The 19,602-nt window shown below is 43.5% G+C and overlaps 1 protein-coding gene across 2 annotated transcripts in view; it reads left to right on the top strand.

The window, feature by feature from the left end:
- The window catches only part of GOLGA1 (golgin A1), a 799,579-nt gene that overhangs the window by 506,912 nt on the left and 273,065 nt on the right, over positions 1 to 19,602 (top strand). The window lies entirely within an intron of this gene.

Consider the following 19,602-nt stretch of genomic DNA (forward strand, 5'->3'; position numbering starts at 1 on the left):
ATATGATAAAATGATTAAAATCCCAGATAAATGACTGTTGACACTAATATATTTGTTGTGGTTATTAGTATCCTCTGGTACTTCTATTTCACCAATGACCATGGACTCATGTGTCAAGTCCTCAGTAAGGTAGCAGCAGTTCAAAAATATAGCAGCAGTTGAAATAGCAGCGATTCAAAAGAGGATTAGTGATTAATAGCAGCGGTTCAAAAGATAGTTAAATATTGGTTATGGACTTGTATGTCAAGTCCTCAGTGTGATAGCAGCAGTCCAAGATATAGCAGCAGTTGGGATAACAGTGGTTCAAAAAATAATTAGTATTGACTAATTAACAGTGATTCCTCAGTGTGTAGTCACAGTCCAAAAGCGGTTTGAGGCTCAATTAACCCCTTAAGGACACAGCCTTTTTACACCTTAGGACCAGGCCATTTTTTGAAAATCTGACCAGAGTCCCTTTAAGTGCTGATAACTTTAAAACGCTTTGACTTATCCAGGCCGTTCTGAGATTGTTTTTTCGTCACATATTGTACTTCATGACACTGGTAAAATGAAGTCAAAAAAATTATTTTTTTTGCACCAAAAAATACCTAATTTAACAAAAAATTTGGAAAAATTTGCAAATTTCAAAGTTTCAGTTTCTCTACTTCTGTAATACATAGTAATACCCCAAAAAATTGTGATGACTTTACATTCCCCATATGTCTACTTCTTGTTAGAATTGATTTGGGAATGATATTTTATTTTTTGGGGATGTTATAAGGCTTAGAAGTTTAGAAGCAAATCTTGAAATTTTTCAGAAATTTACAAAAACTCAATTTTTAGGGACCAGTTCAGGTCTCAAGTCACTTTGCGAGGCTTACATTATAGAAACCACCCAAAAATGACCCCATCTAAGAAACTACACCCCTCAAGGTATTCAAAACTGATTTTGCATACGTTGTTAACCCTTTAGGTGTTGCACAAGAGTTATTGGCAAATGGGGAGGAAATTTGAGAATTTCATTTTTTTGTCTAATTTTTCATTTTAACCCATTTTTTCCACTAACAAATCAAGGGTTAACAGCCAAACAAGACTATCTTTATTGCCCTGACTCTGCCGTTTACAGAAACACCCAATATGTGGCCGTAAACTACTGTACGGCCACACAGCGGGGCGTAGAGTGAAAGGTGCGCCGTATGGTTTTTGGAGGGCTGATTTTTATGGACTGGTTTATTTACACCATGTCCCATTTGAAGCCCCCTGATGCACCCCTAGAGGAGAAACTCCCTAAAAGTGACCCCATCTAAGAAACTACACCCCTCAAGCTATTCAAAACTGATTTTACATACATCGTTAACCCTTTAGGTGTTGCACAGGAGTTATTGGCAAATGGCGATGAAATTTGAGAATTTCATTTTTTTGCCTAATTTTCCATTTTAAGCCATTTTTTCCACTAACAAAGCAAGGGTTAACAGCCAAACAAGACTGTATCTTTATTGCCCTGACTCTGCTGTTTACAGAAACACCCCATATGTGGCCGTAAACTACTGTACGGGCACACAGCGGGGCGTAGAGTGAAAGGTGCGCCGTTTGGTTTTTGGAGGGCTGATTTTGCTGGACTGTTTTTTTGGCACCATGTCCCATTTGAAGCCCCCTGATGCACCCCTGGAGTAGAAACTCCATAAAAGTGACCCCATCTAAGAAACTACACCCCTCAAGGTATTCAAAACTGATTTTACAAACTTTGTTAACCCTTTAGGTGTTGCACAAGATTTAATGGAAAATAGAGATACAATTTCAAAATTTCACTTTTTTGGCAGATTTTCCATTTTAATATTTTTTTTCCAGTTACAAAGCAAGGGTTAACAGCCAAACAAAACTCAATATTTATGGCCCTGATTCTGTAGTTTACAGAAACACCCCATATGTGGTCGTAAACTGCTGTACGGGCACACGGCAGGGCGCAGAAGGAAAGGAACGCCATACGGTTTTTGGAAGGCAGATTTTGCTGGACAGTTTTTTTTTACACCATGTCCCATTTGAAGCCCCCCTGATGCACCCCTAGAGTAGAAACTCCAAAAAAGTGACCCCATTTTAGAAACTACGGGATAGGGTGGCAGTTTTGTTGGTACTAGTTTAGGGTACATATGATTTTTGGTTGCTCTATATTACACTTTTTGTGCGGCAAGGTAACAAGAAATAAATTTTTTGGCACGTTTTTATTTTTTGTTATTGACAACATTCATCTGACAGGTTAGATCATGTGGTAATTTTATAGAGCAGGTTGTCACGGACGCGGCGATACCTAATATGTATACTATTTTTTTTATTTATGTAAGTTTTACACAATGATTTCATTTTTAAAACAAAAAAAATGTTTTAGTGTCTCCATAGTCTAAGAGCCAAAGTTTTTTCAGTTTTTGGGCGATTATCTTAAGTAGGGTCTCATTTTTTGCGGGATGAAATGACGGTTTGATTGGCATCTATTTTGGGGTGCATATGACTTTTTGATTGCTTGCTATTACACTTTTTGTGACGTAAGATGACAAAAAATGGCTTTTTTTAAACCGTTTTTATTTTAATTTTTTACGGTGGTCATCTGAGGGGTTAGGTCATGTGATATTTTTATAGAGCCGGTCGATACGGACGCGGCGATACCTAATATGTATACTTTTTTTTTATTTATGTAAGTTTTACACAATGATTTCATTTTTGAAAGAAAAAAAATCATGTTTTAGTGTTTCCATAGTCTAAGAGCCATAGTTTTTTCAGTTTTTGGGCGATTATCTTGGGTAGGGTATGATTTTTGCGGGATGAGATGACGGTTTGATTGGTACTATTTTGGCGTACATGCGACTTTTTTGATCACTTTTATTACCTTTTTTGGGAAGTAAGGTGGGCAAAATTTCAATTTCATCCTAGTTTTTTATTTTTTATTTTTATGGCGTTCACCGTTCGGGTAAAGTAACATAACCGTTTTATAGATCAGGTCGTTACGGACGCGGCGATACCAAACATGTGTAGGGAATTTTATTTTTTTCATTTTTAATCAGTGATAAATGTGTTTTTTGATTTTTACTTTTTTTAACTTTTTTTTTGACCCAGACCCACTTGGTTCTTGAAGATCCAGTGGGTCTGATGTCTGTATAATACAGTACAGTACAATATATATTGTTCTGTACTGTATTTTACTTACACTGAACAGATCTATGCTTTTAGCACAGATCTGTTCAGCACCATGGACAGCAGGACGCCTGAGAGGCGTCCTGTTGCCATGGGAACCTTCCCCGTCTGCTCAGAACTGCGCAGACGGGGAAGGGTAAGCACAGGGCTGAGGGGGGCTCTCTCCCTCTCCCATCGGGGGGCTGCAAAGGCACAGCAGCCCCCCGATGGGAGAGGGAGGGAGCTCCCTGCGCTGTTAACCTTTTCCATACAGCGGTCCGTACGGACCGCTGTATGGAAAGGGTTAACAGCTGACATCGCATCGCAGATGTCAGCCGTTTATACCAGGGTGCCAGCAATGTGCTGGCCCCCTGGTATCCCCACTAGAAACCAACGATTATACAAGGGGAGGCGGGCGGGGGATCGCGATCCGCCTGCCGCACCGCCCCGCCTCCCGCACCGCCCACACTGCCCGCAACCCTCCCCTGCACCTCCCACCGGGCTAAAATCACTCGGGGGGTGCAGGGGGAGGGATACAGATCTATTTTAGGAATACTAAAGTTTCTGATCCCCGCGGTCAGGGACCGCAGGGATCAGAAACTGCAGAAATCGCAGCAAACCGCAGGTCTGAATTGACCTGCGGTTTTGCCGCGATCGCCGACATGGGGGGGTCACGGGACCCCCCCGCGCATTTAGCCTAGGTGCCTGCTCGATGATTTGAGCAGGCACCGGGTTCCGATCACTGCCGGCCGGGCGGCAGTGATCGGAACAACACATGACGTACCGGTACGTCATGTGTCCTTAAGTACCAGGACATCATGACGTACCGGTACGTCATGTGTCCTTAAGAGGTTAATGTTATTTGATTCTCCGCACATAAATCCTAAACGTGTGCATGTACCCTTAAGTGGCTGATTTTTGCTGATGTTCACATAACGTTTTTTCCCATCCGTTTAACGTGTTTAAAAAACGTATACGTTAAATAGATGCCTCAGACTGAACGTGGTGTGCTGCATTTTTGTACCCTTTTTTTGTAATATTTACATCAAATGGAGGCATAAAACGTGATGTGAAAGCACCGTTAGTCGTACTTGAGCGGTTTTCTCTCACACCATTCTTTATTTGTCATCTTACACTGTTCTGTCACTTCTTATCGGTGATTAATTGCTCCTCCACTACAGTTCTCACGCCGTGGCCTCAGTATCTGTAGAGGGGCTCATCTCACTGGACACAGGGGTGACCTCTGACCCCTGGAAGCTCCAGAATTACCAGCCATAGATTTAATGAGCGCTTCGCAGGATCTCCGGACTTTGTGTGATTTGCTCTTAAAGTCGTTTTTCAGACGAAGCCGCTGATCCTGAGATCACCCAACTATTCATTCACCCAACTATTAATTCTCACGATCGCCAGTCCCAGTACAAAGGATGATTATTGATTGACAGTGGCTGCGTAAAACTAATTATATGAGTTTTTCAATGGACAGTACAGTAGCATGATAGCAGCAAAATGACCTAAAGTGCATTTTACCTTTGCTCATGCTGGTCAGCGGCAGAGTGTACTGTCCCAGGAACTCGTTGGAAACCATTAACAGCTGATCCTCCAAAGAGATCCGTACCAGTGCCAGCTCCGGGACCTGGATGATAAAGTCCAGTGACTGGTTCCACTGGGGGTTAAATGCTGAAAGGAAAGAAGAAAGAAGCAGATAATACACTGCACACATCCTAACACAGGTTGGGTGGAAGGCGTAGTATTGGGGTGAAGGGGTTATCGGGGTGTAAGAATTACAACAGAGGTTCCTGTGCAGGAAGTGTCCTCTCCCAACTCTTGCTCGCAGCTATCAAGATCTAAAGTGTTAGAAATATGGATGAGCGAACTTCAAGTTTTGAAGTTCGGGTATATGCTAAATTGCATTATGGATAACCTCATGTCATCTTGTGTATTTATTTTGGGTCCACTACACTGTGCATTCCTATTTCTAGTGCAACTGTTATGTTAATGTAATGTGCCTGGTTCAACAGTAGGAGGCAGCAAGCATGGCAGACCTATAGTTAACAGATAATGGAACCCTTCTTTCCATTCTAACCCTCCCTCCAAGGTGGGGAGAGGACTAGTTAGTTTGAGTCAGTCTAGTGCACCCCCATCTAGGGGAAGGGTGTGCAGCAAATGCACGTCCTTGCTGGACATGCCTAATTCAAGCCAGCTAGAGCCCCTTCAGCTCTGCTGGTTATGGAGGCCAAAGCCTGAAGCCTCAGGGGCACTATTTTGTGCTGCCCTGTGATATTTGGTTCTGGTGGGGCAGTATTTTGTGCTGCATTGTGGTCCTGGCCACTTCTGCTGTCCCTGCCTACTTGTTTTGTCCTGTCTTCTGCCAATTTGGACACCCCTACAACATGGGGCCAATCCTTCCCTGAAAGTATGGTACTCTCTAGGCACCATTTTAGCACTGTATGATTTTATTAGGGTTATGTATGGCACATTCTGAGTACAGGATCTCATATGGATACTAAATAAGAGCCCAGTAGATTGGGATTATTGTGCCAGGAAGGTATAGTTTTTCAGAGACAGTCTCAGCAAATTCATTCTGTCCTGGGCCAGAAATGGGTCAGCTAACTCAAACCCCACCCATAAGTCGGTGTTCCCAGGTGCGTTCGGGGTGTCCTGATTTCACCAGCTGAAACCTTGGTAAGTATGGATCGGACAGCTCTCTGTAAATGTTACTAAACCCCACTTCTTACCGTTGTTCACCACTTGTGTTTGTTTCCGCCCCTCATCGACTGGAACCCCCTAAATCTCCACCTTCACTATCAGGCTGGGCTTGGTTTTGCAGATACTTTCATGTGGCAGGAGGAAGCCGCTGATCACCTGGAAAACACAGAAGGACTCATTTATTAAAACTGTCTAACAGGAAAACTGTCTTAGCTGGCAACCAGTCAAGCTCACCTTTCATTTCTTAAAGTGTTCTGAAAAAATAAAGGTGAGCGTTGATTGGTTGCTATAGGCAACTAAAAGAGTTTTCCTGTTAGACAATTTTGATAAATAAGGCCCAAAGTTTCCTATGAGTCCTGAGATAGATGACACAGGAGGGGGCTGGTGCATGCAGGGAGAGGCGAAAACTGAAACGGCGCCCCCCCTTGCCAATTTCTTAACCTAACCACTTTGCCACAATGATGGCGCTCATCGCCCATGGCCCTTCTGCTGCCCTCCTCTTGCCTATACCTGGTGCTGCCTGATGCGATCACCTCACCTGGCCTCATTGGTGGTGCACCCCTGGGTGCATAGATACAGAGGTGCTTAGGCCTCCATCTGAAGGAGACAGTACGGTACAAACCCAGGTAGGTAATCATGGCCATAATCTCTCTTTGAATTCATCCATTCATTCCCAGCCTTTAGAGGGACGTAACTGTCCCTCTAAAGGCTGGGAATGAATGGATGAATTCAAAGAGAGATTATGGCCATGATTACCTACCTGGGTTTGTACCGTACTGTCTCCTTCAGATGGAGGCCTAAGCACCTCTGTATCTATGCACCCAGGGGTGCACCACCAATGAGGCCAGGTGAGGTGATCGCATGAAAAGGAGTAACTTCCTTTCATCGTTCGGGCTCATTTCTTCTCACAATATCCATACTGTATATTATTGCAGTATATTCTGCTAGTCGAGGTGTTGATGACTCCCCTGTCTCCACTCCCCGTCTGTGTGGTTTATGAATAGAGGGATATGGAACGATACCTTAATGGTGAAAAATATCTGTTGTGTCCTGTGTTTGCGTCCATGAGGAACAAAGCTGCAGTCTTCATTACGCAGAAATTCGGGCTTTAGTAAATATCCACATCTCCCATTATATCCACATCTCCCATTATCCCGAAACTTTCCATCCTGCAGATCCATTGGAATCCCCGGCATCTGAAAGTTTAAAGCGGCTAAAAAGAAGATGAAAAGGAATGTACAAGAGGCTATAAGGGTGGATTCACACACAGGGTTTTTGTGGAGTTTTTCAGCGCTTTAAAAAAAAAAAATCAGCATTTTAGAACTTTTTTTTCTTCAGTTTTTACTGAAAATGCCAGTTTCAAGTGGTAAATGGGAAATATGAAATGTAGGACATACGTGCAAATCTTTTTTCTGAAGATTTTTTATTTATTTTTATCCTAAATGCAGTATGTCTAAACAATACATTTTTTCTCATAATTTTCCAACTCTAAAGGGTAAAATACCATTCACATATTTGTTTCAAAACTCTGCTCTATGAATGTGTTCTTATGAGGTAAGGTCTGTTACCATGGTAACCCCAGAGCAAGCACACTACTTCCATAACTGCAGCAGTGAAGAGATTGGGAGAAAGCAATAAAATAAACCTTTTCTATATCCGTGTATATCGGATTATTATAGATAAACTGCTCTGACCTCACTCTTCTCCCGACTAATGGAAACAGATTTCATAGGCATGCTAACCAGAGGGAGAAATACACAAGTAGTAGGGTAAAAGTTAACCCTAAAATATCACTAAGACACTATACTATAATCAGCCCCACAGACAGGCCCAGTGTGTGGCTTGTACTCACTCATCTGGCAGCCGACATTCCAGAATTCCTGCGGGTAGAAGTTAGAGGAGTCAATTCTGGACCAGTTAGGGTAAATCGAGTGATGAACCTCCTGGTGTGTTGGATGAATTCCTGGGCTGGGGATGAAGCAGCAATGTCCAGGTTATTTACTTGACTTTTACACACATGATCAGATAACCTTTGTAGCTAAAGAATTTATAGGCCTGAGCACTATTCCCTCCAAGTTCAACAACCTAAAACAACACTCTGTTGCGTAGCACTCCAATAATTAACCATATAGCAGACTGATCCATAGTGCCGCCCATCCAGCATCCAGACGGTATCATACAACATTCAGATAGTGTCAACAGTGTCCAGATAAACCGCAGTGAACAACATCCACATAACTGGTGTATAAAATGTCCATAGTTTAATCATGCAGCTGCCAAATAACGGCTAAAGTGTCCAGATAAATGGTGACTACCGCACCCATATAAATAGTTGTATACAGCATCCGCGCGGAATACTCGCTCGTGTGAATGAGCCCTTAAGGTGGCTGATATTTGCTGATGTTATTCAAGTAAATAGCTGATTTCCAATTGATAAATCTCATCTGAGCGTCCATAAAATCCTGAATCAATTTTATTTTATGCCCTGAGTGAAACCACAAACCCACATCATTAATTGTGATGGAGCCCAGACGACAAAACCAGAGGCAGGAGTCGAGAGCAACATCACAGCGAGACGAGAACATAACTGACCTGAGTTTTGGGCCAGTTTGCGTGCCTCCTGTTCCTGTAGATTGGTAACTTCAGTAAATGTTTTGCTTTTGAAATTAAAAAAGTTTGGAAGTTTGCTAAATTGGTGTAAATCACAAGATCTGAGAGCTCCATGGCCATCTCCCTGTTCTCTACCTGAGAAGAAGACAAGGAAATCATTAAGATCTATCTGACTGCAGCATCCCACTTATGTGTGTACAAGTGGAACCCTTGAAACATTTGCATATTTATTAAATGTATTTCTGTGTCATTACATCTATTCACCCCTAGGTGGTGCTGCCATCACATATATATATCTGGGGTGTGCTAATAAGTTAGTTGAAGGGAAGTGAGAGGACAGAGAACAGAGAAGTAACTTAAAGGGGTTGTCCGGGTTCAGAGCTGAACCCAGACATACCTCCATTTTCCCCCAGGCAGCCCCCTGACATGAGCATTGGAGCAGTTCATGCTCCGATGCTCTCCTTTGCCCTGCGCTAAATCGCAGTTCTGGTGACATACCGGGGTTCTCCATGGGGCTGCCAGGAAGCCCGGTGACGTCTCCTGCAATGATGGGCGGGACTGCTGTATGGGGACTGACTAGCAGAGGAGGAATTTGGCTTCTCCTGGTCTCTGGACGGTACTCACAGGGTATGCTTCTTCCTGGAGTTCTGGAGGTGGCTGCTTGCTTCTACCAGCTGAGGCTGAAGGGCTCAGGCTGGGAATGATGATCTTTTGTCTCAGCCGAGACAAGATTCTGGCTTAGGATCCCTAGAGCCACGATGGGTGTGAATAGTCCTCAAGTGAATTATTTATTGAAAGGAATTGTGGAGAAGTACAGTAAGACAAGACGGTCACATCCAAAGCTGATGGCAAAGGAGCCTTGAGAAAGTCAACTTTTTCTCTAAATTCCTCTATCTACTGGAGGAATACCATTGGATCAGAGATGTCCTTCAATTTTTTGGCAATGACACAAGCCCTTTTCTGCTCGTTGATAATGGTGTTGAGCTTATTGATTTCAGGGTCATACGCCTGCAGGACTTCAAGCCTCATGGTCTCAAAGTCCGAGAGAATATGGCTTATAGCACGATCACTATGGTGACTATGGGTAGCTAATTGTGGCGCTAAGGCTTGAGGTACCATACCCTAGGCCAGTGATAGGCAAACTGCGGCTCTCAGCTGTTGCAGAACTACAACTCCCAGCATGCAAAAGACTGCCTACAGCTTTCAGCCTACAGCAGGGCATGGTGGGAGTTGTAGTTTGCAACAGCTGGAGAGCCGCAGTTTTCCTATCACTGCCCTAGGCAAAGGCTCAGAAGGGGAGGTATTTAGCGTCTCCATACACTTCTGGCAATGTCACAGGAGGAGGGTAGTATAATCCCATGGAACTCCTGGAAGTAAAACATCTCAGGATGGGAGCAATCCTGAACATATAACAAACGGGAAGGAGGGGTCTATGACTTCTAACCATTCCCGAAGCAGCGGGGTTACCCGTATAGTTACTGGACCTGCCAGGACTTACCACTTGGTCCTACCTATGCACTATGAGTAGGCCATTAGTATTAAGCGTCCGCATAGGCAGTCCGTATAAAGGAGTGAGAGAACATGAGCTGTAAAATAAGGCATACGGGAGTAAGTTGCTACATTTTTGGTTAAGTGCAACGTTAAGTGAAATTGTCACAAAAGTGCAGGAAGGTCACATTGCGGCACCTAGAAGAGAATACACACAATGGCCATGTTATATTCGAACGTTACATAACTTGTAAACATTTGGCAAAATTATAGTGCAATTATATCACATAGAAATCACAAAGAGCTCAGGTATATGTTTGAGTCTTTTCTTTAGGTGCAAGCTTTTAACGTTGCAGTAAACATCTTTAGAAAATAGTGCAATTTTTTATTAATGCAATAATGTGCTCAAATATAGCTTTGAGTCTTTTTGCTTAAAGTGCTTAATGTTGAATCCTCTGGAAACAGGGCAAAAGTCAATTGTAATCCACAGGACAATAAAAGTTAATTGTAATCCAATGAAATATAAAATGTTATGTAAAAGCACTTAAAATAGCAGCATATTTTAGAGCCATAGTTCCACAAGTTTATCAAGTAACCTGAGAAAGGGGATAAAACAATGTAAAAACTTGGATGCAAGGGGTTAAATGATGATGGGGGGTATCCTTACTGCACATGACCATCAGGGTGAGGACAAACTAGGGCAACCTGAAACAAAAAACGTTAAAAACCATGCCAACGGGTCCTCACCCGTCAGGAATTGTGCACGACGTGGCTCCCAAATAGTTCCTATTTGTTGAAGGATGCATCTTTATAGAAGGACATCCATGTCCTCCTCGCTGCTGGAGCTACTAAAGCGCATCAGAGGACGCTCTTGCCTCTGGTGGCTCAAGGTTGCAGCATTAGCGGTACGCCACTGACCTCTAGTGGTGGCTGTAGGTACTGGCTGTGCAGACAGCCTGGTGAAAGCAGCTGTAACCTGCTGCAAGCCGGGATCCCTAGCAGGTGCAGAGGCGGTTAAAACCTCCGGCTGAAGGGGTTCTGGTAGGCAACTTGAGGGTGCCTGGGGTTGCTTCCACGGCAAAACTGAGGAGTTGATTTGGCCCACCGCAGTGTTGGTGGTGCAGCCAGGTCAGGAATAAGTGGTTCAGGTTCTGGCTGGGGCTGTTCTCTGAACCTCAACCTGCCGTCTGGGGTCTCCTGTAGGCAGCAGACTTTCCCTGCAGAGCCTGGGTCTTCCTGCCATGTCTCTGGGGCAACTGCAGGGGTTAACAGGGGTTAACGGTTTGGCCAGCAGGGTCACACCGGCAGCAAAGAGGCCTTGGACGGAGCGCATAGGGGTGTACTCTACTTGATCCCCTGCGTACAGGTTGTGACTGGCCTGTGGTAGGTAATGTTTCACGGAGCGGCGGCCCACAAAGATTTTTGACTTAGAGTGGCTATCTTGCAGGAACAAATTGCAATGAGCAGGACCGTGGTACGGTTACACGGATGCCAAATTATGCAGTGGGTCCGGATATGAGTATAGAGTACAGTTGTTATAGATGCTTCCTGAAGGACAAGCTCCAGCTTTGAGTAATTCTTTGACACAGTCAAAATGGCCACCACTAAACTGCAGTGAATAATGGGGTTTGGGCTTTCAGATCCAAGATGTCCACTCTTCCCCATTAGCCAGGAGAATCTTCAAGCCTTTGGAGCAGCCAAGTGAAGAAGGGTCACTGGAACACCCAAACACTCTGACTGTTGACCAATTTCTTATATTTGTCTTCTGAAAGTAAGATAAATATTCAGGGTTATCCATTGTCACCGCCAGATGTAGTTCACGGCGCTCTTCAGCTGCCCCCTCATCTTTTTTTCTTAGGATAGAAAACATGCCATTCTTCATACATCTGCATCTGTTTGCCATTTTCAGCACAAACCAATCTTAGATGTTAAAGCTGTAAAAGCAGAGCAGAAACAGAATGTGAATATTTGGAGCCAAATTACTCAACATTACAGTTTTTCAGGATATCATGTTTTCATTCATTACACATATTAAAGGGCCTTGGACGGAGCGCATAGGGGTGTACTCTACTTGATCCCCCAGTACAGGTTGTGACCGTAATTTCACCGTAAACGAGTTATATTTTTAAATCATTCCGAAAACACTACATGTAAAATTTAACATGCTTGCACCATAACATATTGTTTTTTTAAAATTTATGTAGGTGCTGTATATGTCCCATCAGGATGGCCCCTGTATGTGTCACCATAATCGAAGTTAAAAAAGAAAGGCTATAAAGCGAGTAAAATTTAATTATTTTAATAGGTTTGTACTAATTATTACTCAACTCAAGTTATTCTTACTTTGTATTACGAGTTTACAGTGTGCAGAATATTTTAAAGAGTGTATGAAGACAAACAAACCTAATCACATCCCTTGTACTATATATGAATACTAGTGTTCATTTTCAATTCCTCCGTTCAGCTGTATCCACTCCTAATGTTACAATACTTTTTTGTACTTGTCACTGACTCCAGTGGCTGCAGTTATTTGCACTAATATTTTTCCATTGGTTTTGTTTGCTTTTTAGGTCAACTCTGAGAACTGCGTCGGGTGGCATACGAGGCAGATGAAGGGTTCCAAGGAAGATACTCGCGAAGAAGGAGTATAGAATTGACAGTTTATTTTACCATTTTCCAGTCTGCATTCACCTTTTATTATGTTGGAATACTTTTATACCTGTCAATGACTCCTGTGGTTGCAGCTATAGGCACTAACATTTTCTATTTGTTTTCTTTTTGGGTCAGCTCTGATGAGCACTGCATACGCGGCAGATGAAGGGTTCCATGGAAGATACCATATGGTGCATCAATCCTGGGCGCTGTTACTGGCTGAGTAGTCAAGATCTTCCTCTGTGGCAACAAACGAGTGCAGGGTAGAACATGTTTGCCCTTTCTTTCCTTTGTTTGTACCAACTTTATTTAGAATAATCTGGTGAACAGAGTCGTCCGTCATGCATGGCTGAGCCATGGATTGCAGATGGAGTTGAGAAGCTGCGGCATCTACAAGAGGAAGACACAAACAATTGGTGGAAGCTGCGGCACTGCATAGCCATCAGCCTTGGTTGTAAAGAGGAGGATACGTATAGTTCTCTGCCAGAAGCTATTTGGGTGCTACCTCTGCGGATTAACCCTTTCTGTAAAGAATACTTGTCCCATGCAGATTCTCCCCATGTACATCTATTATTTCCAGTCGGCCGCATACACATGGCTGTGCCCACGTTGCAGACCATGGGTCTGCAAAACACGTACACTAGCCATGTACAACCCGCATGACAGTGCAGACCCCTTTTCATCAATGGGTTTGAAAATGCGGCAAAACAAGGCACATGTTGTCTTATGGTGCCTCAGCAGTACAGACCCAGAAAGTCTTCCCTGTGCTTCAAGGTCCGTTTCTCAAAAGATAGAACATCATGGTCATGGACCCATTGAAGACAATGCGGGCTGCACACGCCTAGTGCACGTGATTCGAGGATCAACGTTTTTTCAAGGTCTTGTGAATGTGGACACATTTCTTCCCCGGCCTACCATATGTCTTTTATTTGAATAATTGGGTTGTCAGGATACATTAAAGATTCTTAAACGTGAATATTTTTTGTAAGTTTTCAGAAACTTGGTACTGTCACTTTAATAGTATGAAAAATACTTAGATATTGGTTGTAATAGACAATTTTTGGTAAATTAACTGTCTTCTGTATTTCTGTGGTCTCTGGAGTTTCATAATTCAGCCAAATTCACAGAATGCATCTATCCTGGAACCTCATTAAAACAGCAGTGGAAGACTAAGCAAGATGACCATTTATTGGGTTGTGTAAGAATGGTAATAGCGCCACTTTGCTGGGTCTCATATTAGATTCTTTCACTACAAATGGTGCAGAGCTGCAGTACCTGATCCAGCCTGATGGACAAGAGTGTCACTGGTCCTGAAGCTCAAAGTACATTTTTAACGCTATGGGATTTTTTATTTTTTTTACATAGGTTAGTAGTAACTTTTTAAAAGTTGTGGTAAGTTGGTCTGCCAATCCTCTAGATGGTCCTTCTAGGCAATAAATGCCAGATCTGTGTGTCCAGGATGCTGCTATCTTAATTAGCTCTCCGGTTTTTAGCATAGCTTCATTTCTGGATAGCTTCCTCCTTCTGCCTCCAATTGGAAATTTCATACCAAACTTTTTACAGTAATGCGGAGGACTTTGTGACTTAACCTCTGCTCATCCTCTGCCTACAGATTCTGCCATGGGTTCCCTCTTCTCTCACTACAGTGAATGAGTGACTTTCTCTCCCTTCAGACTACCGCCCCTGACTTTACGGAAAAAGAAAGGGCCGGCACCAAATTGTTGATGACCTGTTGCATGCAGTCATTATCTGGGATCTTCCAGCAACCTGAGCCTTCAATTTGGCTACCGTCACATCAGTACAGGCAGTCCGCTCCTTGAAGCCTTGACTCAACTTAGCCTCAATTTCCTCCTTCTGCCTCTGCAGCTCTACTAACTGTGACTCTAACCTAGTCACCTGCGCATCTCGGTCTACGGTAGACTGTACATTCACCGCCAGCTGTACCCGCAATGCCGAAACCTGCTCCGAATTACTGGCACAGCACTGGCAGTGAATGGTCGGAGGAATTGTCTCCGTTGACCGAGACACCAGCGCAACTTCCTTTGGCTTGCAGATGCTAACCTCAAATGTATGCCACAAGTTTGGCTAGCATCTGAAGCCGTTTGGTGATTATTTAAGACCGTCCGTTTGTCATAGCTACAAGCCTGTGCTAACAAATCGGACCACAGCATTTCTGCTGACTTGTATGTGGTGGGGAGGATGGGATTGAAAGTGCTTTGTCTGCTCAAGTTTTGCAGTGTGGATAAGTCCATACTCACTTTTTGCTGAGCGTCCATCTTCTCATTGGTGCCGTACCTCTTCGTCCTACGCAGCTGCTTGTAGGAGGTCCTTTGTTTCCCGGATCGCCTCTTCCCGACCAGCCAGACTTGTACGCAGCTCCAACGAAGATGGATCTTTTCCAGTGACGTGTCCTCTTCTCCCTTGCAACACTCGAGCGATGCAGTGAATGTGTAAAGCAAACAGCAAAATATTAGTACACAGATAGATTATACAGGGTGGGCCATTTATATGGATACACCTTAATATAATGGGAATGGTTGGTGATATTAACTTCCTGTTTGTGGAACATTAGTATATGTGAGGGGGGAAACTTTTTCAAGATGGGTGGTGACCATGGCGGCCATTTGAAGGCGGCCATTTTGAATCAACTTTTGTTTTTTTCAATAGAAGAGGGTCATGTGACACATCAAACTTATTGGGAATTTCACAAGAAAAACCAATGGTGGCTTGGTTTTAACGTAACGTTATTCTTTCATGAGTTATTTACAAGTTTCTGACCACTTATAAAATGTGTTCAATGTGCTGCCCATTGTGTTGGATTGTCAATGCAACCCTCTTCTCCACTTTCACACACTGATAGCAACACCGCAGGAGAAATGCTAGCACAGGCTTCAGTAATCGTAGTTTCAGGTGCGGCACATCTCGTATCTTCACAGCATAGACAATTGCCTTCAGATAACCCCAAAGATAAAAGTCTAAGGGGGTCAGATCGGGAGACATTGGGGGCCATTCAACTGGCTCACGACGACCAATCCACTTTCCAGGAAACTGTTCATCTAGGAATGCTCGGGAGCTGACATCCATAATGTGGTGGTGCACCATCTTGCTGGAAAAACTCAGGGAACCGTGCCAGCTTCAGTGCATAAAGAGGGAAACACATCATCATGTAGTATTTCGCATATCCAGTGGCTTGAGGTTTCCATTGATGAAGAATGGCCCCACTATCTTTGTACCCATATACCACACCATACCATCAATTTTTTTGTTCCAACAGTCTTGGAGGGATCTATCCAATGTGGGTTAGTGTCAGACCAAGAGCGGTGGTTTTGTTTGTTAACTTCACCATTCACATAAAAGTTTGCCTCATCACTGAACAAAATCTTCTGTGTAAACTGAGGGTCCTGTTCCAATTTTTGTTTTGCCCATTCTGCAAATTCAGTGCGCCGATCTGGGTCATCCTCGTTGAGATGCTGCAGTAGCTGGAGTTTGTAAGGGTGCCATTTGTGAGTAGCTAATATCCGCCGAAGGTGCTGTCCGCATCTTTTGCGGCCCCATTGAAGTGAATGGGTCCGCATCCGAGCCGCAAAAACGGCGGCTCGGATGCGGTCCAAAACAACGGTCGTGTGCATGAGGCCTTATAGTCAGGGAAATACTCTGAACAACTTCTTTGCTGAAAAAAGAATCCAATTTATAAACTCCAATCCTTCCTCTTAAACAGGACAAGTAAGTGACAGCCCCCCCTTCCCCCCCATCTAACCCTTATTTTCTCCCATTTTTTCTTTCACACTACTTGTATTTGCCTTATCCCCCCCCTTTATTATTACACTGTGTCTGTTTCCGACATCGCATGATGTGGTATATTCCTTCTAGTGTACTAACTCGCTTATCACCGTATATTTGATGCGCTTTCCTTCTTCGCAGCATTCCCCTTTTTTGCGAAGTAAATACCATGCACTGTTTATTGTAAACATTACATGTTTACAATAATCTTTGTACTTCCTGCCAACTATGTATAGTTTGTTACAGTCGGGAATTGTACCTCACTGCATCATTGTTTGTTGAGCACCGTATGGCTTTTGGAGAGCGGATTTACTGGAATTGTAATTGGGAGCTATGTCACATATGAAGACACCCTGAGGTGGCCCTGCAGTGGAAACCCCCAAAATGTGACCCCATTCCGGAAACTACACTCCTCAAGGAATATTTCAAGGTGTGTAGTGAGCACTTTGACCCATCAGGCGTTTCACAGAATTAGGAAACGCTTGGCTGTGAAAAGGAAAAATTAAAAAAATTTCCAGACAAAGTTGCTTTACACCCACATTTTTCACTCTCACAAGGGGTAACAGGACAAAATGCACCCCACATTTTGTTAACCCATTTCCGCCCGAATATGGCCATACATTATGTATGGGCGCACAGCAGGGCTCTAGATTCAAACAGCAAAATATGAATTTTGCTGACAGGCCTGAATTGGCAGATTTGGATTTTAGCTGCTATATCGCATTAAATAAATTCCTGAGGTCCCCAGAAATTAAAAACCCCAAGAAGTGACCCCTTTTTGGAAAGAGCACATTTTAAGTGGTGGAAAGGGTACTTTTCAACAAACAGGTGTCTCACAGAAGGCAGAAACTCTTGTTAAAGCATTTCAAAGCACACATTTGTGAAAATGAAAAAAAAAAAATACTAGCAGAACCCAGTTTTTCTAATTTGCAAGGGGTCAAAGGTGAAAATGCACCCCAGTATATGTTCCCCATTTTGCAAACACCCCAAATATGCTTGTAACCTGCTGTTTGGGCGCACCGCAGGTCTCTAGAGGCAAAGTGCAAAATATGGTTTTTGCAGGCCTTAATTGGCAGACATGGATTTTAGCTGTCATGTCGCATTAAAAAAATTCTTGAGGTCCCCGGAAATTAAAAACCCCAAGAAGTGACCCCATTTCGGAAAGATCGTGATCCAGATATCCCTTTATCTCTGACCACAGAAACTTCAAGCCACTGAAGAAGGTCCCTATGGACCGAAACGTCCGGCTCATATATGGATATAGTGGTTACGCAGCATTTAATTTCCTATGAACTGGATCATGAACCTCTTATTGTGAAAAATCACGAAATAACGCAGCATTTAATTTCCTATAAACTAGATCATGAACCTTTTATTGTGAAAATCACTAAATAAAATTACCTTTAAATTGCAAAGAATATTCTGTGTGCTGCATATTTATACTATAGTTTAATAGGGTTGATCCTGCTGATGCTTTTTAAGTGAACCATCTGTCACTAGATTTTGCTCCCTTAAAGGGGATGCCCCCTTCTGGGGATAGGTGTGGGTCCCAGAGGTGGGACCAACACATATCTGACATTGGTCGCATATCCTAGCGATAAGCCAATTTCTCATATGAGACAACCCCTTTAAGTTAGGGCAACAAAGTGACTAGAGGCAGATCCCCTTTAGGCAGGACCCACCTGTAAGGTTTATTCCCAGCCCTTCACCTATTCTGATTCCTCCTTTGTGTTGGTCTCTTAAGGCTCTGTGGAAGGAACTCCGCCATAGTGGGTGGTTTGGGAGCCCCTCGTTTTCCTTGGTCTGTTATAGAGAAATAAGCAAAGCATTAAATAGAATGAAGAATCATGACAACTATTGGTCACAACATCATCACGTATGCAGTTCTGCCCCCAGGATCATGATGAGAGTTTATTCTGAATTACTCATCGTATAATAACAAGTGCAACTTTGTAATGCATCCTATGCTCCCAAGCTTCACCATTTTCAAGATCTCTGCTTACTATCAGTGAATGGAAACATATTTGCTTGTATGTAGAGGCTGAAAGCGTTTACATCCTTGGATCTTAAGCTGCTATGGAAGGGTATTCTCACCTAGAAGTATTCCTTCAAGACGCTGCTAGCTGCACAAGGGTATACAGTATGTGCCATAGAGCTATTATGGGGCCTCTGAAGGAAGGTTGTTATTCCGTTTGCTGTTCAGTGGTAAGAACCTGTTCAAGACCTCCCAAGAAGAGCTGCAAAGAATGGGGCAGGGAACTGCGCCAATGGTCATGAAAAATAAAACAGGCGCTTCTGTCTCTGGTGGCAAACTCCACACCATAGTGCGTCCTCCTGTCACTTCTCAAAGTGTCACCCTATGGCAACACACTAAGTTCTCCAGGCTTTTCATAAGAAGTTTTCCAGGCTTTTCATAGGATAGGTCATCAATATGAGATCGGCAGGGGTCCGACACCTGGCACCCCCGCCCATCAGCTGTATGACGGGTCTGCTGTCGATATAGCAGCGGCGAGCAGGAAGAGAGACAGGAGACGATACGTGAGCACGACGCGCGCCTTCTCCTCAAACAGCTGACCCAAGGATCGGTCATCAATATGAAAAGCCTGGAAAACCCCTTTAAGCCTGTAATGCAGCAGGTTTGCTGTGTGCATGCCCTGTTAGTGTGCCAAGGATATAATAAGAACAGGCTTTCAGCTTTTGGATCTGAACAATAATGATTCCATTCAGTGACAGCAAGTAGAGGTCTTAAAAATTGTGAAAATCTGAAAACCAAAGTATATTAAATAGACAACTTATGCTTAAAGAGGTCGTCTTATCTTGGACTTTGGGGGCATATCACTAGAGAGGTGGGACCAGCACCTATCCTTAGAATGTAGCCTGCAACGGGACGCAGCCGTCCTCCATTCATTCCTATGGAAGTGCCGAAGAAAGCCGAGCGACACGCTCAGCTATTTCCGTCAGCCTCATAGAAGTGAATGGAGCGGGGCGGGCACTTGCACGGTGCGATTCCCATTAATTTCAATGGGACTTCTGAAATTAGCCAAGAGCGCCGCTCGACTGTTTTCAGCACCCCCAATGGAAATGACTGGAGGACGGAGGCGCATGCGGTGGTGGGATCCGCATCTATCAGACATTGGGGACATATCCTAGCGATATGTCTCCAATATCCAAGATGAGACAACCCCTTTAATATGTTCAATGTAGAAAAAGTTAACTAGAATTAAC

This window comes from Bufo bufo, chromosome 8, assembly GCF_905171765.1.
Source record: "Bufo bufo chromosome 8, aBufBuf1.1, whole genome shotgun sequence".
NCBI lineage: Eukaryota > Metazoa > Chordata > Amphibia > Anura > Bufonidae > Bufo > Bufo bufo.